This window comes from Macaca thibetana, chromosome 12 (assembly GCF_024542745.1).
Source record: "Macaca thibetana thibetana isolate TM-01 chromosome 12, ASM2454274v1, whole genome shotgun sequence".
In the NCBI taxonomy this organism is placed as follows: domain Eukaryota; kingdom Metazoa; phylum Chordata; class Mammalia; order Primates; family Cercopithecidae; genus Macaca; species Macaca thibetana.
The window spans coordinates 77,683,441-77,710,160 of record NC_065589.1 but is presented as its reverse complement, the minus strand read 5'-3'; the positions used below and the strand labels follow the sequence as shown (position 1 = coordinate 77,710,160).

The window sequence follows — 26,720 nt, the reverse complement described above, 5'->3', positions numbered from 1 at the left end:
ACATGTTTAGTTAGGCATAATGAAAACAACTTATATGGTGAAAAATAAATGTCACAAGCAGAAACACCAAGGAGACAGAGAAACTGACAAACAGGTGACTAGTCCTCAAATAGAGGCTTAAACCTACAAAATGTGTCCTATTAAATCTTATGCAAGAATATATTGGACTCTAGACCAGAAGTGCAATGTCACTCCTTAGAAATATGAATTGGAATTTAGTGAATTATTCCAGTTCAAGCTCTTTCTTGGGAAAGCAAAAGGACAAAATGTTCTGTACAACCAAAGTAAGAATAAAGTATATTCTGAAAATCAGGAGATTAAAATTCCCAAAAGGGAGCTTCTTGGCAGAAAATGGTCAAAGTTATTTAAAGAGTGACTTTGAATTCACCCATTGAATAAAACAATATTAAACCACTATTTAATAATTAAGGGACCATCATTTCTCTAACTTTGCTCCAGCACAGAGTTTAATCACATGAAGGGCTCCCTATATGCAGTCTCCAAAAAAATGAAAACCTAATTCAATTCTTACAGAAATAACTCCAGATTTCATAAGTTTTCTCTGAACTAAAATTCCTGAAAATTCATTTATACAACTACACCCAGCATATTTTTATATGTGCTGTATTTTAATATTGTAAACTTGCTTGTAAGTTACCTTTCAGTTGTTCTTTATATCCTATGTAGGAATTATTCTTTATATCCTATAGTTTTCTTTATATCCTATGTAGGAATTATTCTTTATATCCTATAGTTTTCTTTATATCCTATGTAGGAATTATTCTGAAATAGACAAGACCCAGGGCTCTCCTCTCAGGCAATCCTAGATCTTGGGTAAAACTTTCTTTAAAATTATTTCCACAATGTCCTTTATCATTTCAAATCCTTACAGGAAAGAAGTAGGATATTTAAAAAAGTAACCAAAAAAATACTTGGCACATTGAAACTTGTGGTATCCAGTTAAGTAGGTATTCATATAAATTTTAAAGAATTCATCTACTTTAACAAATTATATGCCTGATGTAGATTCAAATTTTAGGTATCCAAAGAGCTGGTGCCTATCAGGAAGTTAATAAAACGAAGTATGTCTGTGCTTAGCAAAAGAGCAAGATTTTATTTATTGCTGTATTATTAAGAGGAAACACTATTCTGCTCCGAAATAGGTGCCTGCACTTGTTATTTCCCATTAAAATATAAACAAAGAATGTGTTAATTTCATCCTAGAGTGAAAAATATTTTCAGGTAAAGCTGAACTAAAAAAGTAGCTTCTCAATCAAAGATACATGTGTGAACTGGCAATATAAAGCAAGAATATGATTTTCTTTCTTCCAAATTTTCTAACTACCTCAAGTTAGAATTGTTCAATCTACCTCAAGAAGTAATTCAGATGTCAGGTTCTATATGGATTTGCCAGGAAAGTTGTTTATGAGGTAAAACGTAAGCATGAAATTTTGAAAATGAGAGCAGTTAGAATTAAAATTAATCGAAAATGTAAAATAGAATCTAAAAATACAAAAATAGATTGTTAAGTAATTATATTTCATTGGTAGGTGGGTAATTAATCCTCACAGTTTTGGAAAACTGGTAAAACAACCATTAATATTAAGGTGTGAATGAATAATATATTTTTAGGTGACAAATGAAACATGAATTCCCAAACTTCAGTGAGTTCATGTTTCTATACATAACTGAAAATGAGAAAAAAGTAATCTTCACAGCTACCTATGTAAAGAAATATCACTATATAATCACATGTTCATTTCTTGGTGAAAAAAAAATCTTTAAATGCTTATTCTTATGGATGCTTTTAGTTAACTTCAACCTTAAAAATAAGAACTCGTAAGAGCTGGAAGTGACCTAGAACTGAGAGACAGATGAGCAACAAATTCCAAGCACCATATTTATCTTGTGGAGAAACACTACCCTCATATTTTTAAGGCTCCCAAGCTCTTAGCCCTCTCAGATCTACCTAATCAAGAGTCCGTTAAGTCATCTTGACTGCCATGAAGATGAAACTGACAGCACAGTTACTTGAGTCAGTTTAAAGAGGCTCAGGGTGGTTGAAGGGAAGGATTAGGAGGCCTGGGGTGCTGAAAGGTCATCCCAGTTCTAGCTCCCGAAGACCCCAGTAGCACACAGCTGTCAGGAGCACGAAGCTACACTTAGAAACAACCTTTGGAGGAAAGCAGGGATTTTGCAGTCCATCAACCATTCATCAAGCACAATTTGCCTTTCCACATCTTATTGTACCATTAATAGAACTGAAGCATTAGAGAGTTTGTGAGTTGATCACATAGCAAAGACTTTCCTGAGATTTTGGTTGTTGTCTGGTGGTCTTAGTAGAAATTACTTGGCATTTAAATGTGGTTTTGGTGAAACATAGATTCCCTTTGTGAATCTTTACAGAGACTTTTCATCTAACAGGTATATCCTCTTAAGGGAACGTGAAATAAGGCCCTTTGCCTCTATTTTCATAAGAAGAAGAAAGTTTTGAAGTCCATGATAGCATATTGGGCATAAATAACTGTCTTATGGAAGGTATTATGAGTTGTATAAACTCTCCAGGAATTGCCTGGAATGTTAACACTAAGTGATATTATTATAGGTACACAATTGTTGTTGTAAATGGCACCCTTCCAAGATGAGAATTATTCACTTTTCAGGTACATAATTATTTGGCAGTTTTATTCCATCCTTCCTGTTGTGGTGGAAGGTATTATATCACCAGCACTAACGATAACAATAATAACAATGATGAAAATTTATGCCTTTATGTTTATCCTGTTCCTTTTGATGTGAGTTAGGTTGGCGGGGGAGAGAGGAAGGAGGTTCGTAATCATGTTCCAGGATCTATACCAAGCACTGAACAGACATTATTTTAGTTACACAATCCTGCAACACAGTCGTTATTATTCCTGTTTTATAGATGATATAACAAAGGCTCAGAGAGTTTAGATGACTTGTCAGGTAATAGTGGCCATAAAATGTAACCTGCCAAGCTCTTGCTCTTAACCACTTCTCCATATTGCTCCCTACTAGTTTCCAACACAGAAGGAACTGGCCAAGAAATGCCCCTATTTCTCTATTTTCCCACTTTCATGTTTAGCACATCAATCATAATTTACAACTCAGTGAGAGTCAAAGTTGTATCTTAAGCTGAGAAACCAACTGAAGAAAAATCCAAATAAATGAGGATCAGAAAACTTTAAAAACAAAGTGTTCTTATATAGCTTTGGTTCTAATTTCCTTCCTTTATAGGCAAGGAAAATGCTCTTCAGTGATCCTTAGTGTCTTTTCCGAGGCAACAAAACTCATTAGTAGCAGAACTTGAACCAGATCCCAAGACTTTCAGCTCAGGGTTCAACCTTTTTATCTTCAGTACTCAAATCATAGCATTTTTCTCAACTTTACAAATGCAATCACCACTACATTCTTTTAAAGAGTAAGTTATTCAAACTTGTTTGATATACCATTTAATCAAAAGAGGTTTAATTTCCGAAATTTTTGAAAGAGTGCATTTTGTGAAGTGAAGAACTCTGTGTGTATCTGCTTTTCACATGGTGACCACATGTATAGATGAATAACTAAGAGATTGTTGCAAGTATACCAAGAAAAATAAAAGTTAACATTTGGGGCCAAAATTAAGCATTCATTCATAAATGTAAACCAGTTCAATCAAGACCAGCTCTGGTGCTTGCACAGAGCAAAGTTACTCACATTTAGTCACCTGTAGAGAAGCATGGTGTGTACAATACAATCAAGTTAATTAACAGCCATTTCTGGGAACACTGTCCAAAAAAAATAGTTTTCTTTATATCCTATGGTAGGAATTACTCTGAAATAGACAAGACCCAGGACTCTCCTCTTAGGCAATCACTCTTTTGAAATGTTTTCGGGGGGACAATTATTGCTACTCAATGTAAAATGTTAAGAAAGATATCAATATTTTTTAACATATCATTAGAAATTACAGTTTGGAGGCCTCAAGTTCTATTTTTGAAGCCCTTTTAGCCAGTACTGACTGGAAGCCCTGTTGAAATCAGAGGTCTTCATTTAATATACGGTACACTCTAGTTGGAGTGAATGTGATGAAATGTTTCCATGCAAATTCCTACAAGCACTTATGCCTTTATCTTTGTCCTCATAAGCCACATTACACTACCTGTTGTGTATTTTAAAGCCATGTATGATTTTTAAAACTTATCTTTCAATTTATACCTATAGATTTCTGTCAATAATTTCTTATTCTAATTATGTGGTGGCGAACTGAATGAAACATTTATGGTTATGATATAGAATATTCTAAATACAACTACAGAAAATATGGATCATAGATAAAGTAAATTATTGTTTTATGGCTCCAGTAGTTCTTCCTGGTAATTAATAAAAATAATCAGTTATTAAATACATACAGAAAAAATAATCTATCAAGCTCATAGAACAATTAATCAAGAAGATATAATAATCTTTAAATCAATAAATTAAAAGGTAAACATTTAATATAAAATGAATATATTAAAGGATAAAGAAGTAGCATATTATGGAACATATAGAGATTATTTTATTTTTCGAAGGTTCAACCTCTTTTAAATGGTTAGTATTGGTGTTCTTTTCTCTATGAAAACAGATTTTAGAGAAAAATGATAGTGTGCTTCACAAAGCCAAGCACCTCTATATTGTTATCACTCCCTATATGCATGGCCTCTCTAAAGCTGTTAAATAAAAGACTAAAGCACAAGAATGATAGTTCCAATTTCACTATACATTAATGTTTTAAAAATACTGGACACACTGGGCATTTAAATAGATGACATACAGACAGGAAACTCATTAGACTAGCTTTAAGTATAATAAAAAATATTTTTTCTGAATACAATAAATCATAAGCATCTACAAAAACACAAGACCATTGATGCCTAGTATGCACCATAAATCACCATTTCCAGACAGACTCTGTTTTCTTTGAAAGATAAAGAAATAGTAAGCAGTTTACACATCAAATGATGCCTTTGGTTCCTGTAATTTACATTTAAACAACACTGGGTTAAAAATAGCAGCATGAAGATGATTTTAAAGTAAGAAAAATGACCTGGTAGCTAGATTCTATGGTGCAGATAATGAAATGTTTTGTCAGCTTACCTGATAAAACAGAGCCTTATGAATTACAGCATAACAAAGCCCAGCATCCAAGATGGTTAGGGTATAACGTGTCTTCCTCTGCAGCTGTTCAGCTTTTTTTTTTTTTTTTTTGTCACCACAGAGGTTTACAAATTAATTACAATCTTTTTTTCTTTCTTTCTCTGTGGACAAGAAAACAAAGAGACCTTTCTAGAATCCTCTCTGCTTATGCCTCCGCTTCCTGTTCTGAGATTCACTCTATGGTACCCAACATATATCAGAAAACAGCTTTGAGAAAAAAAAAAAGAAAGAAAGAAAGAAAAAAAGGCGGATAGCACTCAAAGTGGTACCGCCATCTACTGGCGGACACACATAAAATTGAACCAAAGAAAGTACATTCCCATTATCCTCTATCATGGGGAGGAAAGGAAACCTGTATGAAGCATGGTAGTCGTGAAAGTGCCCCAAGATGACAGCAGAGAGTTGATGTGAGCTAAAATTTCCCAACACACTAAAAAAATGTAACTTATCTACTACATATAAATATGTATGGGACCCTTTTACATATTCAGTTATTTGCATTTTACTAATATTTTTTCTAAATTTTATCATTTTGTTGTTTCACGTGATTGTTTCACACATAAACTACTAAAATTAAAAGATATAAAAATTACTATTGGAAAATTAGGTTTTAAGTTTACATTACCCTTTATGTATGGAGTTTTGTAAAAGCTCCCTTGTGGCCTGCTCTGGTCTTTTGAAAACCTTTTCTCTTCCTGGGATGAATTATTTCCAAGGTGAGTAATTTGACTCCTTAGAGAACAGTGTAACACATACTCACTGATAGTATTTTTGTGTTGCTTTCTGGTACAATATTTGCAAGAAATATCTAAATGTAGAAAAATATTCTATACATCAGTGAACCTAGCGAGTGTAGACCTTTGGATTATTTTGGTGCACGTGTATGACACCGGGAACAGTGGAAATTCATCTCAAATGAGGTCATGCAAATCAGTTATTTATATTATGTCTATAAAATACTTTTATAAGGCCAGGCATGGTGGCTCACACCTGTAATCATAGCACTTTGGGAAGCCAAGGCGGGCAGATCACCTGAGGTCAGGAGTTAGAGACAAGCCTAGCCAACATGGTGAAACACCGTCTCTACTAAATATATAAAAATTAGCCAGGCATGGTGGCACGTGCCTGTAATCTCAGCTACTTGGGAGGCTGAGGCGTGAGAATCGCTTGAACCTGGGAGGCGGAGGTTGCAGTAAGCCAAGATCCTGCCACTGCCCTCCAGCCTGGGTAACAGAGAGACTCTGTCTCAAAAATAAATAAATGAAATAAAATACTTAAGAAAATGTGTTACTTATTAGGATACTAAAGCACACAATACATAAACAAAATAAAAATAATTCAGTTATTAAGGTATTTCTCAATCCAGATGTGTGTTATTGTTTCATCTGACGTTTCATATTTACTTTAGAGCAAACGACTACAATTTTATTACAGTTTATCATCAGTTAAATAAATACTTTCATATTGACAAACCAACTGTATGGATGGACAAAAATGATGTCAAGTATTATATCAGACTTGAAAAGACACAGAGAGAAACACACAGTGCCTGCCATAAAGGAGCTCATATAAAGAAGAAAAACAAATACAGCTGATACCACATTTCCCGGCTACGTGTTCAAGAAATGTTAATTACATACTTCGTTTTCATTTGTGGCACCCATTTTGTCTAATGGCAGAAAAATAAATCTAGTCAATTTTCTAGGTAAACTAAATTACTTGAGGCTTTTCCCAATTATTTTGGGTTTGCATTCAGCCAATACATGATTTTCCTCTTCTATCTCTCCTTCTCATGGAGACCGATCTAAGTTCAGGAGCATGTACATATACAGAGAAAGCAGAGTATGACCCTGGTCCCCCTTTCTCCATGTGGGCATCCACTGAGGCGAGGAGTCCTGCATGATCCATGACCATCATTATCCCTCATATCTACTAACGTACCCACAGACCCATTGGGCCCCGGGAATACCATCCATCCAGTTTGCATGGCAGCATTCCCTCTTTGTCACTTCTTCCTCTAAGGAAACTTTTGTTCTGGTCCTTGAGGAGGATATAAGAAAAAGCAGGCCGGGCGCGGTGGCTCAAGCCTGTAATCCCAGCACTTTGGGAGGCCGAGGCGGGCGGATCACAAGGTCAGGAGATCGAGACCATGGTGAAACCCCGTCTCTACTAAAAATACAAAAAATTAGCCGGGCAAGGTGGCGGGCGCCTGTAGTCCCAGCTACTCGGGAGGCTGAGGCAGGAGAATGGCGTGAACCCGGGAGGCGGAGCTTGCAGTGAGCCGAGATTGCGCCACTGCACTCCAGCCTGGGCGACAGAGCGAGACTCTGTCTCAAAAAAAAAAAAAAAAAAAAAAAAAAAAAAAAAAAAAAAAAAAAAAAGAAAAAGCAGCATGTTCCCAGGTTCACTCTTGGTTGTAATTGGCTGACTTAAGCCTTCCTCCCTGCCCCAGGCCCCTCACACAGCCATCTCTGTTCTGCTGTTTGCAAACCATGGGATGTAACGCACTCTGCAGACTTCAGGCAAGTGAGGCACAATCTCTGCCACACTAGAATAGTGTAAGTAGATGGAAACTTCTCATCTTTTCACCTTTCTAGTTAATCCTAGATTGGCAAACTATGTAAGAAGCCCTTTTCAGAGACTCCTTTCCTTCTTCATTAACTTCCTTTTCAGGCTCAAAAGAGTTTTGCTTGGATCTCTTCTTTCTATACCAAAGGTAAGCTGGAGCCACGTGTTTTCCCTTGAAATCTTTTTGTCTTCTGCCTAATGTATCAGTTTACTAGGGCTGCTGTAACAAACTACCATCCTGAGGGGCTTAGACACATAGAAATCAATTTTTTCACAGTTCTGGCTACTCAGAGGCCAGAATCAAGGTGTCAGCAGGATCATGCTTCCTCTGAAACCTGCCGGGGAAGGATACTTTCTTGCTTCCTTAGCTTTTAGTACCCCCAGATGTTCCTTGGTTTGTGGTAGCATGACTCCAGTCTCTGTCTCTGTCTCTGTCTTTATATGCTACATTCCCTGCATCTCCGTCTTAACGTGGTCCTCCCTCTGTGTCAAATTTTCTCCTCTTTATGAGAACACCAGTCACTTTGGATTAGGGTCCATCCTCTTAACCTAATTTTAACCTGATTATCTCTGTAAATACCCTATTTCCAAATAAGGGCATATTCTAAATTATTCAGGATTAGAACTTTTCAAGAGGAGGCACAATTCCACCCCTAACACAAGAATTTAAATATAAAGCAAAAGAATTTGACGATTCTTTGGTCTATCTCCAATGACAATTCCACTTGGGCAATATTAGCCTTGGCTATCTGGCCAGAATTGGGGAGGGTAGGAGAAAAGCCTCAAGTAATGATGAAGACATTTAATAATATTAATAGCAATAACAAAACTAACATTTATTGGTACTATGTGCCAGACATTGTTCTAAGCACTTTACATATGTTCATTCAACCTCCACCCATATGAGGTATTATTATACACACTTTATAGATGAAGAAGCAATGAAATATGAGGGAAGTAAAACATAGTACTTGATATGGTTTGGCTGTGTCCCCACCCAGATATCATCTTGAATTGTAGCTCCCATAATCCCTACATGTCATGGGGGCACCTGGTGCGAGGTAATTGAATCATGGGGATGGGTTTTGCCCATGCTGTTCTCGTGATAATGAATAAGTCTCATGAGAGCTGATGGTTTTATAAAGAGGAACGTGTCCCCTGCACACATTCGCTTGCCTGCCACCGTGTAAGATGTGCCTTTGCTCTTCCTTCACATTCCACCATGATTGTGAGGCCTTCCCAGCCATGTGGAACAGTGAATCCATTAAACCTCTTTTTCTTTATACATTACCCAGTCTCAGGTGTTTCTTCATGGCAGTGTGAAAATGGACTAATACAGTACTTCACATCTCATCCCAACACAAGCAATTGTAATCGGGTAAGATCACTCTTATGATGCAAGCATCTGTCAGATGCTGAAAGAACACAAAGCAAATCACCTTCCATTAATTTAGACCATTGATACTCACACATTTAGTGTACATTTATAACCTTTTATTGTTTCATTGTGTACATTTTCTGTCATGAAAGATTTCTATTTTCTAGGCACTTTAAACTTTTTCTTCTCTACTCATGGACAAACTAGCCCTGCCCACTGTCTCTCAACTAAATGTTCATTAACTCTGCCAGTCCCTACTGCTCCACACACATTTTACCATTACTAGTAATATTTAATAGAATATTAATTCTATCACTAAGTTTTGGGTATCCAGATGCTCCAAAGAGTTTTCTGATGATGTCTTCTGAGGAACTGATTTTTCTTAGGTTATACTAGGCCACATTTTAATGAGAACTGGTTTGAACAAAATAAGAAAAGCAAATGATAATTATTGTGGCAATATTCCTCATAGAAAAAGAGAAAAATAAATAAATGCCATCAAAGAGAGATTTACTCTTTGTTGCTAAAGAAACTAATTTTATCTTGTCATTAAAAGTAAAAATTTATATAAAGGAAGAGTGACCAGAAGTGTAATATCATTTGCTATGATTCTAACTTCATTGTGACTTTCGTACTTTTTTTCTGTAGATGGAATGACAGGTAGTTTGCAAATCTTCAGTGAGTGGATTCTGAGAGGGTTAAGGTGAAATAGTCATTGATTACCAACATAAGGTCTCTGGAACCTTAGTGGTGTCTGACCATATGTTGTAAACATATGCATAAATCACAGAAATTCATACTAGAAGAGAGCTAACAGCTTCCAGCTGGGACTCATGCGTTGCTCTGTGCATCTCTACAGGTCTGATTACTCAAGGTCTTCAGAGCCTTTGTGGGTAGGAGCTATAATGCTGGTTTCTATTTGATTTTATAAGCTTCATAGCCAAATAATACTTTTTCTAGCATCCACAGATCTACCAAAAGATTCCCAGACTCTGGCTCAATTTTCTTATTTCCTAGACCGTTATTTCCCAAACAGTGGTTGGAGGAATACTACTGTTCTGCTGGACTAATGAAGTACCACTCCACACCCACCAGAATGGCTACAACTTAGAAAAGGCTTGTCATACTGTTTGTGAGAATCTAGAGCTACAGAAGCTGTCAGAGACTTCAGATAGGAATGTAAACTAGCATAACCACTTGCAAAAATGGTTTGGCATTACCAACTGAACATGAGTGTACTCTGTGAGCCAGCAAGTGCCACTCTTAGGCGTATACCGGACAGAAATGTGTGTGTGTACAAGAATCATTATTGAAAACAGGTTTAACAAGAAAGAGCAGAAATACTATGAACAGGAGAATGGATATAGGAATTGTGGTGTATTCTTAATCTATAGTATCATACTAACATGAAAATGAAAGAACTGCAGCTACCCACTGAAGTATGTTGGATTTCACAAATCTAAGGCTGAGGACAAAGAAGGTATGTAAGCAAAACATTATCAAATTTTAAAACAGGACTGGGCATGGTGGCTCAAACCTATAATTTCAACATTTTTGAAGGCTGAAGCAGAGGGATCACTTGAGCCTCCAGGAGTTCAAGACCAGCCTGGGAAAGATGGCAAGACTCTATCTATACAAAAAAAAAAAAAAAAAAAAAAAAGAAAGAAAAGAAAGAAAGAAAGAAAAAGAAAGAAAGAGAGAAAGAAAGAAAGATTAGCTGGGTATGGTGGTGTGCACCTGTGATCCCAGCTACTCAGGAGGCAGAGATGGGAGAATCACTTGAGCCAAGGAGTTCCAGGCCACAGTGAGCTGTGATCATGTCCGTTCACTGTAGCCTGGTCAACAAAGCCAGACTCTTAAAAGATAAAAATAAAAACAGATTAAATAAACTCTAATATTGGAAGTAAGAACATTGGTTTCTCTTGAGATAAGATAGAGCTTTTGGCAAGATTGGTTGAGATAAGGGCTATTCTGGGTACTAGCAAGATCCTATTTCTAAATCTGGGTAGTAGTTATATAGGAATTCACTTCATGGTAATTCATTGAGCCAAACATTTATGCAGTTTTTTTGCATTTGGATTGTATTTCAAATTTGAAAATAACACATGAGTTTTTTTGACAGTGGTCACCTCTGAGGAAGGAAAAAGTAATGAAAGGTGGAATTTCCAGGATTTGATCTGTATATATCTGTTCTGTTTGAACGTTGTATGCTTATTAGTGTAATAAGCGCATTATTAGTGTAATTTTCAAAAAATAAATTTAAGGCATTAAAAGTACGGTAAAGATGTACCTTCATACTATTTGTACTTATTTGCCTCTAAGTTATTCTCTTTTTAAGTTGTGTCTAGGATGGCATTCATCATTATTTTAAATTGAGTCTGTCCTGGAATTCCTCTTATGTCAGAAGGCCTATTCAAGCTGATACTCAGCTTCTATGCTTCTGTCTTCAGTCATCTTAGTAACAAAGTTAACTACCACTGTGTTTGCATGTATGTTAAATAAACAAAATTTACATGTCATCTACAATTTCATACCTCTATAGTCTAGTTTAGATTTGTATCTCCTGATTGTACATACTGAGACTAACTCACTTTTGCCCACTGCCTAATATACTATGCCATAAATTATGCAAAGAAATAAATGACCTGATAAAAGATAATAAAACACTTTCACTTTTGTTACATCTTCTTTCTTTAAAATGTCTATCCAAGTTGAGAAGGGTAGATAATTTTCACATTTTTCAGACGAGAAAAATTGGTACAGAAATGTGAAAATTACATGATGGTTAACAATTGGCGAAAAAACCAGGATAATTGCAGGTTGGAATATATGCACTAGACAATATGATTTTATATCAAGGGCTCATTTCAGATATAATAACTGTCAAATGTTATTTAGCAGATGTGCTTGATTCAGCAATATTAAAAAATTTTAACCTGTATTATAAAAGAACAATAGAGTAAAACATACTTTCCAAATGGCTTCCAGTATAGATTACCTTCTGTGCTGTAGTTGCACAGCTATATAATAGCAATTTTTCAAAGGTGTTGGGTCACTATGCCTTTTTAGTTTCTATTCCTTTGGTTTGAAATTCCTTTATTGCCATTCTCACCCCCATTTCCCTCCAACACTTGGAAAACTACTATTTATTCTTGAAGATGCAATTAGGGTAATACATTTGATAGCTTGTCCTGATCTTTTCAAGTGTAGAGTATCAACTTAACTATACTCCCTGTCATACTGCTATACACATCATTAATGGAGGAGGTGAAAATGATTCATCCATTAAAATGACTGAATATTCTTGGGTACTTGTAAATGCCCATTATTTACCATGGGGTTTCATTAGAAAAGACAGGTGTGAAGCAGATAAGGGCAGGTACTGGGAGGTACACATCTCTGCTTCTCTCAGGAATGATGGCTTGATAATCTGTCTACCCATATGCACACACACTGTCTACTCTAGGACTTTGTGACTAAGCAACAGGCTTTTTTTTCCTATACACACTTTGTTAGTGTGACACTGTCAGATCATCTAAGCTAAAGGGAAAAATGTATTGTTTTTTCATGAGTTCATAACACATTTTGCTAATTATAAGCAAGCATGCAGCCATTTCCCTTATATAATTTCTCATTCTATCTTCTAAAATTTGGTACATGTGAGTAGCCAACTATGTCCAAATCTGTATATGATCAGGCCAATATGAAAAGAATTAAAATTTTAATTTAATATGCTCTCTATTTTATTTTGGAAAATATTTACTTGCATCATACTTCCAGCTTACATTATATTTTTACTGGTTGGTTAGCATTCTTTAATACTAAAACAATAAAATAGGAAATCATGCTTAGACCACGTCTTCTAAATCTAAAGGATGTAGTATTTTGAAAAGCTTTATTTTATGTATAATACATTTTTATTTCGTTTATCAATTTTAAAAGATAATTTCAACTGAAAAAATCCCTCACAGTTTGTAAGTTCACTTTATTAGTGGAGAAAATCAAGGGTTTTAAAACATCAGAGCAATCATAATGGAAATTATTATATGTCCATATTTCAGAAAATAACTACTCGTTTTTTAAGTTTGCAAGGTAAATTGACGAATGCAACTTTCCCATAAACTCTGAACAAAAAGAGGTACTGTTAAGATGAGTATGAACATGGGGGAATCAGGGGAACTGGGAGGTGCTAATGAAGAAAAAGCTAGAAAAGAAGCAAAGAACTACATTATTTAAAAACTTCATGTATTAGGAAGTGGCTAAGAGGAAAAATATGGAGAAAGATGGAATGTTACTGTGATAAACCTAGGAGAAAATGATCTTATGCAAAAGTTAATGTAAGTGGAAATGGATACAAGTATACGGATTTAGAAGATATTATAGTTTATGTTATAGATATGAATTTTAATCTATATCTATGTGTGTGAAAAATAATAGATCAACAGTAACTTCAACTTCAGTAATTACTATAGGACACCTCCACTCAATTATCAAAGTTCCAGAGTCTTGTGTAGGGCCTAGGCATAAAGGTAGAGGTGAGGGGCTCAATCTTTTGTTATATATTTGTATAGGTTACAAGGATTCATTTATTTAACAAATATTATTGAGCATCTACTCTTTGCCAGCAACTGTTCTTGGTGCTTGGAATATATCAGCGAACAAAACAAAGATCTCTGCCTTCATGAAGCATATGCTTTGGGAGTGGTGCAAATGTGGACAATAAACAATAATATTAATGAATTAGTAAATGATACTAGATGTCAGAACGTGATTAGTGTTAAGTAAATAAGTAAAAATTAAAATCTGGTTGAAGAGATTAGAATGTTTGGTGGAGTGGTGGATTGAGATTTAAGTTAGTTGATCATACAGAAGGCCTTATTCACACGATATAACGCTTTAAGCCTATGACCATGTGTAGTAAGCCTAGTTCAGAGTCCACAACCTAGGCATACAGTAGATGCTACATTTCCTTATATTCTACAAACATATTTTATTTAGATTTTGGTATCCATTAAAATGAAGTGGCAAGAAATCCAAATTATTAATTTTAGAACTTATGACACCCTCTCCCATCACCAGTGATTAAGTTTCCCAACTCTTACCTAATGACATTAGTCTTCTGTCCAAACAATTTACTTTTCAGTTTTTCATTGATGTGTTTACCTCTCTCATAAATCAGTATAAGATATGCTGTAATTCCCCATGAAGTTGGAAACTGGTGGCTAAATCCCTTCTACTTACACAAATCAGGAAGCCATCCTTTGGTGAGATAGTATTATCTCTCCAGAGATCTTTCAGGAAACAGGCTCTCTGCTACTCAGAGTCCTACAGGCCTATTTCTTTTTTCATTATTTGGAAGACTTTTCTGAATTGGAGCATCCCCTCTGCCTCCTACCACTTCTTCAAGACACACAGCTTCTACCCCCAAAATCCGTTTTTTAAAATAGACTGAGAGTTCATTAAATCCATAATGTAAATCTATGGCAACTAAAAAACTATATCCCTTTCGTGATTGGCATGGATATCTGTATCTTCAAACCCTTACAAGAGCTTGGGAAAATTATTTGTCTTCTATTCTGCAAGTATACCAAAGAATAGAACGTAATAGTTGTTTTCATACTAAGTATATTTTCATATTAAAAGAGTGAAAATTCAAATTCTATCACAATATTGAGGAGGTAACATTAAACCTGATTTTGAGACTGAATAGAACAGTGAGAGAGACGGAGGAATAGCGGTGACCCTCAGGCTTTTGACTTGAAGAAAATAGTATCTCTGTATGCCCCTCATGAAGATAAGTAAATATTAGCTAGACGAGGTTTGTGTCTTTGAAGACGAGTCATTTAGTTCAGGGATTTCTGTGTTTAAACTACTTTTGGGACATCCGAATAGAAATGACCAGTGGCATTTAGACCAATTTGTAGTTTAAAAAAGAGATCCCAGGTAAAGAGCTTGCATCCGAGAAGAATAAATCGTTTTTTTCCATTTCTGTCCTCCCTACTGTTGGGGTCTGCGTGTTTCCTAAACAAAGGAATGAACACACAAGACAACACAAGACAAGACAAACATGGCGGCCGCCTCGAATCGCGCGCTCTGCTTTATTTTATACAGTCGTTTGTGGAATGTTACCAAGTCACAAGACACATTGTTGTTTTTCTGACCTTTCCCCGACTTCGTTTGCAAGAGCAGGACTTATGGGGAACACCCTGCTTCGTTTGCAAGAGCAGGACTTATGGGGAACGCCCTGCTTCGTTTGCAAGAGCAGGACTTATTGGGAACGCCCTGCTTCGTTTGCAAGAGCAGGACTTATCGGGAACACCCTGTTTGCGAGCACGTAGTCCTCTACACCCTACCATTGCTCCAGATTGTTTCCTTCAATTTCTGCTCAAAATTTGTTCTTTCTATTATTTTATATTATTTTATCTCCTTTCAACCTTCAGTCATTATTTCAATCTTCAATTATAGCATAAATGCCTCTGACTATGAGGCATTATTAAAAAGAAAACAAAATAAGGGAAGGAAGGAAAGTAGGAAGAAAGGAAGGAGGTAGGAAGAGAGGAAGGGCAAGAGAGAGGAAAGAAGCTCTTGGCTAACCTTGGCAGTTTGCTCCAGCAGCACTCTGTTTAATCTTATGTCTTCAGGGATGACTTTTAATATATGATTCCTAAATATCTTTCCAGCCTTAATTTTAATCTTCTGATTGTCAGTAGTGGGTCTTCAAATAATAAACATCTATCTGGCTGTCATGCCACCACCACCACCAATTCAACATAATCTTAAGCTGAACTGGTCATCATGCTTGACAAATAATAAAAACACAACCCTGTCTTATTCTTAATAATAAGTATTAAATGCATTCCATTACTCAGGCATGGTTTTATTCTCTACTCTCACCAGCCACTTTGGTTTGCTCACTGAACCATGATCATCCATGGTCCATTGCTCATTTCTGCCTCTGTGCCTTTACACCATTGACTTTGCCCAGCCTTGACTCTTTCTGCAAGGTGCAGATCAAGTTTGACATCCTCTGTTACCTCCATTACCTAGAACTAAGCACTTCTGATCAATAACATGTCTGAGAGCCAACGGAATTTTTTCACCATGAACTTAACACAAACTACTTTTATTGATTTATTTACCCTTTTATACTTTGGGTTTTACCTTAAGAAGGACATTGGAAGTTTTTATATCTAGTGTGATCTTGTTGTGTGTCTTTTTCATGTTCACAGTGCCTGAGAGAAATTTTTCATTCACTAAAGGCTTGATGCTATGAAATAGAGTAACTTATCGATTTTTCTCCAACCAGGTCTTCCATCAAATATCTTTCTCTAAGTATGAAACCTCAGTAACCACTGACATTCCTATTCCAAATTCACCAGCTATGTGATCTTGATCAAGTTACTTGACCGCTCAAAACCTTAATTTCTGCATCTTTAAAATAAAGACAACACCAATTCTTACCTTATAGAGTTGTGAGCATTAAATGAAAAAAAAAAAATCCATGTGAAGCATTTACCAGTGCCAGTCACAGTGCCCAACAAATATTTAGTCATTATATTTTTTTGTTTGTTTGTTTTTGTTTTTTGAGACGGAGTCTTGCTCTGTCACCCAGGCTGGAGTGCAGTGGCCGGATCTCAGCTCACTGCAAGCTCCTCCTCTCGGGTTCACGCCATTCTCCTGCCTCAGCCTCCCGAGTAGCTGGGACTACAGGCACCCGCCACTTCGCCCGGCTAGTTTTTTGTATTTTTTTTAGTAGAGACGGGGTTTCACCGTATTAGCCAGGATGGTCTCGATCTCCCGACCTCATGATCCGCCCGTCTCGGCCTCCCAAAGTGCTGGGATTACAGGCTTGAGCCACCGCGCCCGGCCCTATTTAGTCATTATATTTTTATGGTCGTATGTTTCTAATTTGACTACAGGACTCTAATTATACAACGATGGAAAACTGAGAGATGTCTTCATTTCCTCCTGCTTTCTCATGCTTCTTATCTGATCAATTGGTGATCAAACGAAGTCTCTAATCAGCACCATAGTACTGCTAACACCAGAATACAGTCTTTATGACCTCGCACTAGAGATACTGCAATCATTTTCTGACCTAATGATTCCCCGCTGTTGTCAAGCCTGCTTCCTAGAACATCATTTTCAACATCCTGTTCTCCTAAACAAAATCTTTAAGAAGCCCCAGTCTCCTACTGTAGTCAATAAAATCAGTATTGAACTCCTGAACTTAATATTCATGACTTTCCACAAAATAGCCACTATCCAATTCTAACAAACCAACTACAAAAAGGTATGTTTTAGGTAAGAGAGGAATTTTGAACATGGATTAGTTGTTAAATAAAAACAACGAATTATATTTATTTTGCTGTGAGTAATAATGGCATTGTGTTATGTTAAAAATGAGGGTATATTTTGGAAATGTATCTTGTATAACATAAGGATACAATGTTATAAAAATCTGTTTTTTGTTTTAAAATAATTCAGAAAGAGAAAAACAAGTAGATGAATCAAGTTTGATAAAATTTTGGTAATGGGTCATATGGGGATAAATCCAGTATACTGTTCTTTCTGCTTTTGAATATGCTTGTTTTTCACAATACAATATGTAATAAAATATTATAAATTATATAATCCATTGCATATGCTACCTGTTTCCCATACTTCTAAGAGCTATTTTCCCTACTCTAAATCCAACCACATTCTTTTATTGCTCTGTTTTGTCATTTATTATCTGTAGAGGTGTATTGTAATTGTTAAATATTTTAGATCATCTAGTAGATTATAAACTTTATGAAAGTTTTAATATTTTACTTGTCCTTATATCTTGAAATTTTCCAATATATTCTCTGCTACACAATCGTTTACGTAGTAAATGGGCAAGATAAAATAAATTACAAACAAATATCTCTGAAAGAATTATTTCTTTGATAACAAAACTAATGCATTTTCTAATGTTGTAGCATTTCTAACCTGAGACCTAATTAAGCAACTGAAAAAAAAAGTGATAAAATTAAGAGCCACTATCAGCAGGAGTACTCATACTATAAATTTTTAATTGCTGAGTTTTGAGACAAATAATGACTTTTAAAAAGAGTAGGCAGAGTTTATGAATAACGATTCTCAAAATCGACCCAAATAAAAGGGTAGCAATAACACAATTGTTAAGCGGATAGAAATCCCAAAGGGAAATGTTAATTGTGTTATCATGTTTTAAGCCTGGAGAACAGAAAGACTTAGAAGTAACTTTAAACATACAAAGTTTGTTTCTGTGGAGAAAAACTGTAAACTATTATAGACCTGCTCAACTGTATGGACAGATTCAAACAATTCTTTTCTCTCTCCTTATAAATAACACTAAGTATTTTTTAACCTCTTTGGAGGACAACTGTATATTTGTTTTTCTTCCAATAGATTAGCAATACAAGTTGTTTTTTTTTTTTTTTTTTTAACCTCTCTCTGGAAAAAAAAAAAAAAAAAAAAAAATAGCACCTTTACCTTGCTTATAAAATGTTTCTCTAGCTGGAGATATAATTTGCCCCAAACTGGCAACGTGTAGTCTCCAGAAATATCTTTCCCTCTATAGGCCAGCAAGACAGGTGGCCCTGGCTTTGGTCCCCATTACTCTGTGTCACTGCACACCTGGACCTAATTGTTCAGTCTCAAGTGGAGCAGGTGAGATGAGGGTGGGCAGTTGTGCAGGAAATAAATGGACTTAACACAGTGGTTTACTTCGGCAACAGGCAGTCTCATTGAGGGTGTGGGCGGGCATGGGCTATGGGAGGCGTGGGAGGGAGCCAGATAGAAGGACAGTTAATGCAAACACAGACTTTAGATTCCAAAATAATTCCTGGCATTAAGGAGGGCCTGGCAGCCCGCTTACATAGTAGTTAAACGCTGGTTAACACCAAGGCAGGTGCTCTGCATGGGCTGGACAATTGCAAGTACTTGGATAAATATTAGTTGTTGATTTATTCTCACTGTTTCAAGAGTGTCAGTTTCCCAGCCTTCCGGTAGATTCTACTAATTTATTCCATCTATCCCCCTATTTATTTATTTATTCAGTTTTAAGAACACAGCCAAGGAAGCAGTCGTTGTTAAAAGAAGGTTTCAGGTCACTTGACCTGGGTAGATTTGTAAACATAAATAAATGTGTTTGGCCTGATTAGCTCTATTTCTTAGGGGCGGAAACTTCCAGGTAAGAATTTATCATTCACCTATGCTATTTAATTATTATGACAGATCAAAGAGACATGCTGGATGTGTTTTTTTGTGGAAAAAATCACATAAAATCAATATAATCAGGGAAATTGAGACAGGGAACCTCGTCTTCAAACTTCAAGGAAAAATTTGAGGCTGTAACTGTGATATGTAAAAAATATTAAAGCTCAGGTTATTCACTTTGTTAACAAGTATTTATTGAAAGCTTAGGGTGTTCCATGCATTCTTTAGGATGATGGGACATAAGTGAGAATAAAATACAGTCCCTGATCGCAACAAGCTCACAGTCTAGAGAAGGGGACTGGCAACAGAAACAACACGGCAGTTTTAACGTGGCTGCTTATCTGAAGCCTGAGGTATGCACAGGTGCTATAGAATCCCTGCCTGCAACGGCTCTTCAAAGAAAAATTATTTCTTCTCTTGATGTGAAATAGATACAGCTTCAAAAATGGGATATAAGGCTTTAAGACATGTAGATGTTCTGAAGTTAACGGCTTTACACAGAATGATTTATGTGAAGTGCATTAATCGGTACTGCTAGAAAACTAATTTAAAGAAAACCATATGGCTATATTGACACCATGTGAATTTTATAGCTCTTTAGATTGTAAGTGACAGAACTTCAGTTCAAAAGGATTAAAGACAAAGGGGAAATAAAAGTCTCATGGAGCTAAAAATTGTAGGAGCTAGAGGTACTTTGGGCACATCTGGGCCCAAGTCTTCAAATGATGGCGTCTGGAATCCGTTCCTCTCACCTTTGGCTCAGTTTTCTTCTATGCTTCCTTTCTTGTTAGAGAAGTTATTGGCACATGATATACTCCTGCAAGTCCTGACCGACATTCAGCAAGATTCAAGAACAGTGAGAATGAATATATTTTATTACCAAATGCTTCATCAGAAATCCCAGTAAAACCTCTAATAGCTTCTGATTGGGTCTGGTGTCCAACCTGGGCTAATCCCAGGGGCCAGGACAATGTGAGCCTCCACATAACCAAACCTGGGTCACATCACCATCTTTAGAGAAGGCAATCAAGTCAGCCCACCCGAATCAGGTGGTCTGAGAGCAGATGAGAGGTAGTTACCTGTAGGAAATTGGAGAGCTCTTACAAAAAGTGAGCATGGTTGCTGGACCTTTTCGTTATATTTTTGTTTTAATTTTAAGATAATTGTAGACCCATGTGGGTTTTTACTGTTAAACATTTTTCTTAGATATTTAAAAATTAAAATCTATTCACTCAAAATTACTAAGCTATTTTCTCAAAGCCTGTTGTTTTATTTTTTGCATGGGATACATGTGCTGAATGCGCAGGTTTGTTACATAGGTATACATGTGCATTGGCGGTTTGTTGCACCTATCAGCTCATCATCTAGGTTTTAAGCCCTGCATGCATTTGTCCTAATGTTCTCCCTCCACTTTCCCCACACTCCCTGACAGGACCTGGTGTGTGATATTCCCCTCTCTGTGTCCATGTGTTCTCATTGTTCAGCTCCCACTTATGAGTGAGGACGTGGTGTTTGGTTTTCTGTTTCTGTGTTAGTTTGCTGAGGATGATGGTTTCCAGCTTCATCCATGTCCTTGCAAAGGACACAATTCATTCTTTTTTATGGCTTGTAGCATTCCGTGTTGTATATATATCATATTTTCTTTATCCAATCTATCATTGATGGGCATTTGGGTTGGTTCCAAGTCTTTGCTATTGTAAATAGTGCTGCAATAAACATACGTGTACATGTGTCTTTAGAGTAGAATGATATATAATCCTTTGGGTATATATTCAGTAATGGGATTGCTGGGTCAAATGGTATTTCTGGTTCTAGATCCTTGACGAATCACCACACTGTCTTTCACAACGGTTGAACTGATTTACACTCCCACCAACAGTGTAAAAGCGTTCCTATTTCTCTACATCCTCTCCAGCATCTGTTGTTTCCAGACTTTTTAATGATGACCATTCTAAATGGCATGAGATGGTATCTCATTGTGGTTTTAATTTGAATTTCTCTAATGACCAGGGATGATGAGCTTTTTTCATATGTTTGCTGACCACATAAAAGACTTCTTTTGAGAAGTGTCTGTTCGTATCCTTTGCCCACTTTTTGATGGGGTTGTTTTTTTTTTCTTGTAAATTTGTTTAAGTTCCTTGTAGATTCTGGATATTAGACCTTTGTCATTTGGATAGATGGCAAAAATTTTCTCCCATTCTGTAGGTTGCCTGTACATCTGATGATTTCTTTTGCTGAACAGAAGTTCTTTTTTTTTTTTTTCCTGTTTCTTCTTTTATTTGTCTTATTTTTAGTTTTCTTAAATAATTGTATAAAGATATTTATCTTTTTTTTAAAATTTATTTATTATTATTATACTTTAAGTTGTAGGGTACATGTGCATAACGTGCAGGTTTGTTACATATGTATACTTGTGCCATGTTGGTGTGCTGCACCCATCAACTCGTCATTTACATCAGGTATAACTCCCAATGCAATCCCTCCCCCCTCCCCCCTCCCCATGATAGGCCCCGGTGTGTGATGTTCCCCTTCCTGAGTCCAAGTGATCTCATTGTTCAGTTCCCACCTATGAGTGAGAACATGCGGTGTTTGGTTTTCTGTTCTTGTGATAGTTTGCTAAGAATGATGGTTTCCAGCTGCATCCATGTCCCTACAAAGGACGCAAACTCATCCTTTTTTATGGCTTTATAGTATTCCATGGTGTATATGTGCCACATTTTCTTAATCCAATCTGTCACTGATGGACATTTGGGTTGATTCCAAGTCTTTGCTATTGTGAATAGTGCCGCAATAAACATACGTGTGCATGTGTCTTTATAGCAGCATAATTTATAATCCTTTGGGCATATACCCAGTAATGGAATGGCTGGGTCATATGGTACATCTAGTTCTAGATCCTTGAGGAATCGCCATACTGTTTTCCATAATGGTTGAACTAGTTTAAAATCCCACCAACAGTGTAAAAGCGTTCCTATTTCTCCACATCCTCTCCAGCACCTGTTGTTTCCTGATTTTTAATGATCGCCATTCTAACTGGTGTGAGATGGTATCTCATTGTGGTTTTGATTTGCATTTCTCTGATGGCCAGTGATGATGAGCTGAACAGAAGTTCTTTAGTTTAGTTAAATCCTATTTGTCAATTTTGGTTTTGTTGTAATTGCTTTTGGCGTTTTAGTCATGAAGTCTTTGCCCATGCCTATGTCCTGAATGGTATTGCCTAGGTTTTCTTCCAGGGTTTTTAAGGTTTTAGGTTTTACATTTAAGTCTTTAATCCATCTTGAGGTTATTTTTGTATAAGGGGTTCAGTTTCTGTTTTCTGATACTAAAAAGCTATGTGATATTAGGCAAATCACTTGTGTTCTCATCTTTAAATGTAATATTTCTGGTTCTATTTTATAGGATTGTTTGCAAGATTAATACAATGACAATATCTTTTTAAATAGGAAACTACAAAAATATTGTATTGCAGCATTTCTTTACAAGCATATATTTTTCAAACATATATTTTTACTCACATTTGTATAAAATTTTCTTTCTATTATATTATCTCTACCTCTTATGTACACAGAAAAACACTTAGGTTTAACATCTCATGTGATAATTTAGTCTCTTACACTTTCAAAAAAATTAAGATTTGGATTTTCCATACTTCTTCATTGGTTCTTCATTGCTTATTTGTAGATTAATTAAGCAAGCATTGTTTATATTGTCACTGACAGGCAGCATGATATAAGTGATGATAGCTGTCAATAATGCAGCTTACTGCGTTTTTGTTTTTTTTTTTTTAAGAGTGAGCGGCATGAACATTTCTCTTTGCTAATTAGAAATTTATTCTACACAACTCTTCCTTAGGGTTGACCCGTCCCGCCTTTCACTAAGAGACTTCCCATGATGAAAGGGCTGCTTGGGGGGCACTGGAGGGCTTAGTCAGCAGAGGAATGACCATCTACCTGAAGGCTGACTGAAGAAGGGAGTGTGGCAATGAGCAAGAGGCTTCACAAATGACCACTAGTCATCTGTACTGGACATAGAGTCTTCTTGCCTGCATTCTAAGATGGTGGGGGTGACAGGAGGCGGGTCTGCACCATCAGCTCAGCACGCTGGCATGGAACCAGGAATGGACTGGGAGGCAAGGCTTTTGCTTAATGTCTGAGTTTCCTTAAAGCTTTTTAGAACAAATCAGGACAAAAATTTTGAAATAAACTGGTGTATGACCTTGATTACATTTTTAAAAAAACCTGTTCTACAATTTTTCAAACTTAGAACACTCAGCAGTCATTTCAAAAAAACAAATGAAGATTAAGGAAGCAGTTTATATTTCTCAAATTAGTTTATTAATTGTTTTTACCTGAGTAGTAAAATCTTAAGCAACAAGTAGACAACTTGGTGAGCAAGTAACAGCCATAATCATAAACCAGAGTTCTCACCTCCTAAGGACCACTGCTAGACCTCCAGAGTCTGACATAACTAAACCACACAAGCAAATTCTTGATCACCCCAGTGATCTAGATAGAAAAGTTCTGGTAGAAAAGTAAGTCTATTCTGATTATGATGGGTTGGTTACATGGGGAAGGATTAATGATTCAGACTGTAGACAATTTTGGCTATATATTTAATACATATATACACAAAAATATGTATATTTATATATTGAAAGTGAACAATAATAGCTTATTTATATGTATACACACATAAATATAGAGAGGAATATTTAAATAACCTGTAGAAATTTAAGTCCAACAATTCTACGTGTCACTGCACAATAGCAAGTTAACTGTTGAAGAAGAAAATATTGACAGACTCCATTCCATAGATTATAAACCTGAAGGAAATAAATGAGGTGCCAAGGCAAGCTTGTATCCCACATCTCTTTCACAAGTTGTGGGCATTGCATTTTCATAACACATCTTTACACCATTTTAAATATGAATGCCAATTGCAGGAAAGATTAAAGGCATTTTCCAAAGAGCTTAATTCGCAGGGTGTGTCCTAAATATCAGCAAAAGCAAAGTCCAGTACGGGTAAGAGCAAATAAAATGAGACTGCTATTTAATAAGCCATATTTGTAATTGAACACAAGACTTTCAAGTGCTAGAAGTAAAACTGCTTTCTGAGAGCTATCATATATCAGACAGTTTCCCTGAGCACTCTCAAATTAAAAGGTTTTTAAAAATATAGTACTATTCCATTTATGTGTTTAACACAGAGTTAGATTGATCACATTAATAATCAATAACATTTGGAAAGAAATGATGTTTGTTAAGCCAGCCTCAAGTTATGATTTATTTATTTTAATGTAGGGACTTTAGTTGGCTGGGAAAACAACTGCTCAGTTCTCTTTCGCCTGCCAAAAAGCAGACATTTTAGAAACAGTGATGTAAAAGTCAATAAGAATTATTTGGCTTCCAGTGGCAGAATACCTACCTACAACTGGCTTGAGTAAAGAGAGAGATTATTGGCTCATGATACTTGAAAGTCCAGAGGGTGGTATGGCTTCAGACAGGTCTGCACCCAGGGAATCAAATGAAATCATTTGGACCTATCCTCTCTTCCAGCTTCATATTGTACCCAGATGTGAAGAATTTAGAGGCTTTTCTTTCCTTACTCCTTTCCTTTCCTCACTATTGGCTTTAGTCATAGATACGCTTTCCTGTCTTGTGCCACAGTGGCCTCCAGGAGCTCCATGTTTACATCCTTACAGTTCTAGTTCAATAGAAAACAGAGTTTGCCTTTCTTTAAAGTTTCCAAGCTCTGATATTCCAATCCATTGGCTTTGATTGGGACTCACATCCGGTCTTGAACCATGCTTGGTGACCAAAGGATTGTAGGGTCTTAACCAAGTCTAACTACGTTACCCATTTGTGCCAGAAGCTGAAGGAAGTGTCAGCATCACCTGGGCAATAGGTACTGGATGCTTGACAAAGAACATTTTATAGCGAAAAAAAATTGTGGTGCAGGCATAAGGAGATGAGGGGTGTGTGTACAGGGTTTCAAGTACAGCAAGTGTCCACTATAGATTTTTGTTCCCACTGGTCAATCACAGGAGAGGATAGGGAAGTGAAGGGAGGTTGTCTTATGGTGACATCTAAAAGCTACTAAAATGACATTCCCTGGAAATAGTTTCCTGAATAATTATGTCTTGTAGCGAATATGTTTGTGGAAGCTAAACACGCAAGTAAGTGGAAGGCCCTTCTCCATGACCCAAATTCAGATACGTCTTTAGCAAAAGCTCTATCACAGATGCTCTTAGTATTAGCCAATGTCTTCCTATATCTTGCTACATCTCTGATTAAAAACAAACAAACAAAAAACTTATCTATATGTAGAACTATTGATTTTTAGGGTGATTTCCCATTTATTTTTTCATCTGAAATGTTCCCTAAGTGCTTTCTATTTTATTAGCTAAACTAATTTTACTTTGTTGAAATTTCAAAGTGATATAGAGAGAGTCAAACAGAACGGCTTTTAAAATATTTCAGTTTGAGACTTACTCTGTCCGAGCAGTCCTAACTACATTTTTCTTTTTAAGATACAGTTCCATTGAACCCTATCAACTTCATACTAAATTTAATATTAGATTTTTATATCCAAGGAAAGAGAAATATTTAACTCTACTAACCATTCTGTTTTATTTTCTTTTTTAAAGATTTGATTCTTTTTTCCAGCATACTGAGATATTTTGAGGTCAAGTTTATCATGAAATAAACTCCCCTATTCCTCAACCCATCACATTATTATGTAGATTGGGTTAAAGTGAGGCTGCGATGATTTCCTCATCCTATGCAGTAGTTTCCTTTACTTGAGGGTTTCTTAAGCAAAATATCTACTCATTCCCAGAGCCAGACTTGAGAGGCATGTACCTTAGAATTCTTGAAGCCAGAATTTATGATTCAGTTCTAAGCTGAAAATGGTGAGTATTAATTGGGAAAGGATACAGGAAGAAAAGCCTCTAAATTCTTCACATCTGGGTACAATGTAACATGAAAGGAGGAGCAAAGGTATTACATTTGGGTAAGAAGGAAAGAATGTTAAAGATAGTCTAAAGATTGTGTTCTACCTGTGCATATATACTCTTAGCCAAATCAAAAGGAGTGACAAATCTCCTGTTTAATCCTGACTACTGCAACTTGACTGCACCCCTACTATTCCTCAGAAACCAATTTCCCTGGGTTCACCAATGTCCTAAATCTGCCAAATACAAGAACATATTCCTGTCCTTATGTGAGTTGTTATTTCTGTTTTATTTTGTAATCTTGACCCCTAATTCTATGTAATTCCACTCCCTGATGACTTTGATGACAACATTCATCTTAATGACTTTTCTCCTACTTCTGTGGTCCTTTGTTTCTAG

At 36.2% G+C, this 26,720-nt stretch overlaps 1 protein-coding gene across 5 annotated transcripts in view; it reads right to left on the bottom strand.

Moving 5' to 3' along the window:
• LOC126933197 (sodium channel protein type 3 subunit alpha) overlaps positions 1 to 5,424 on the bottom strand; it is a 116,261-nt gene extending 110,837 nt beyond the window's left edge. For all 5 annotated transcript variants that reach the window (XM_050752897.1, XM_050752902.1, XM_050752896.1 and 2 more), the window contains exon 1: positions 5,140 to 5,424. The gene's annotated coding sequence lies outside the window, so the exon portion shown is untranslated. The remainder of the gene's footprint in view (positions 1 to 5,139) is intronic.
• Between the last annotated feature and the right edge of the window lie 21,296 nt (positions 5,425 to 26,720).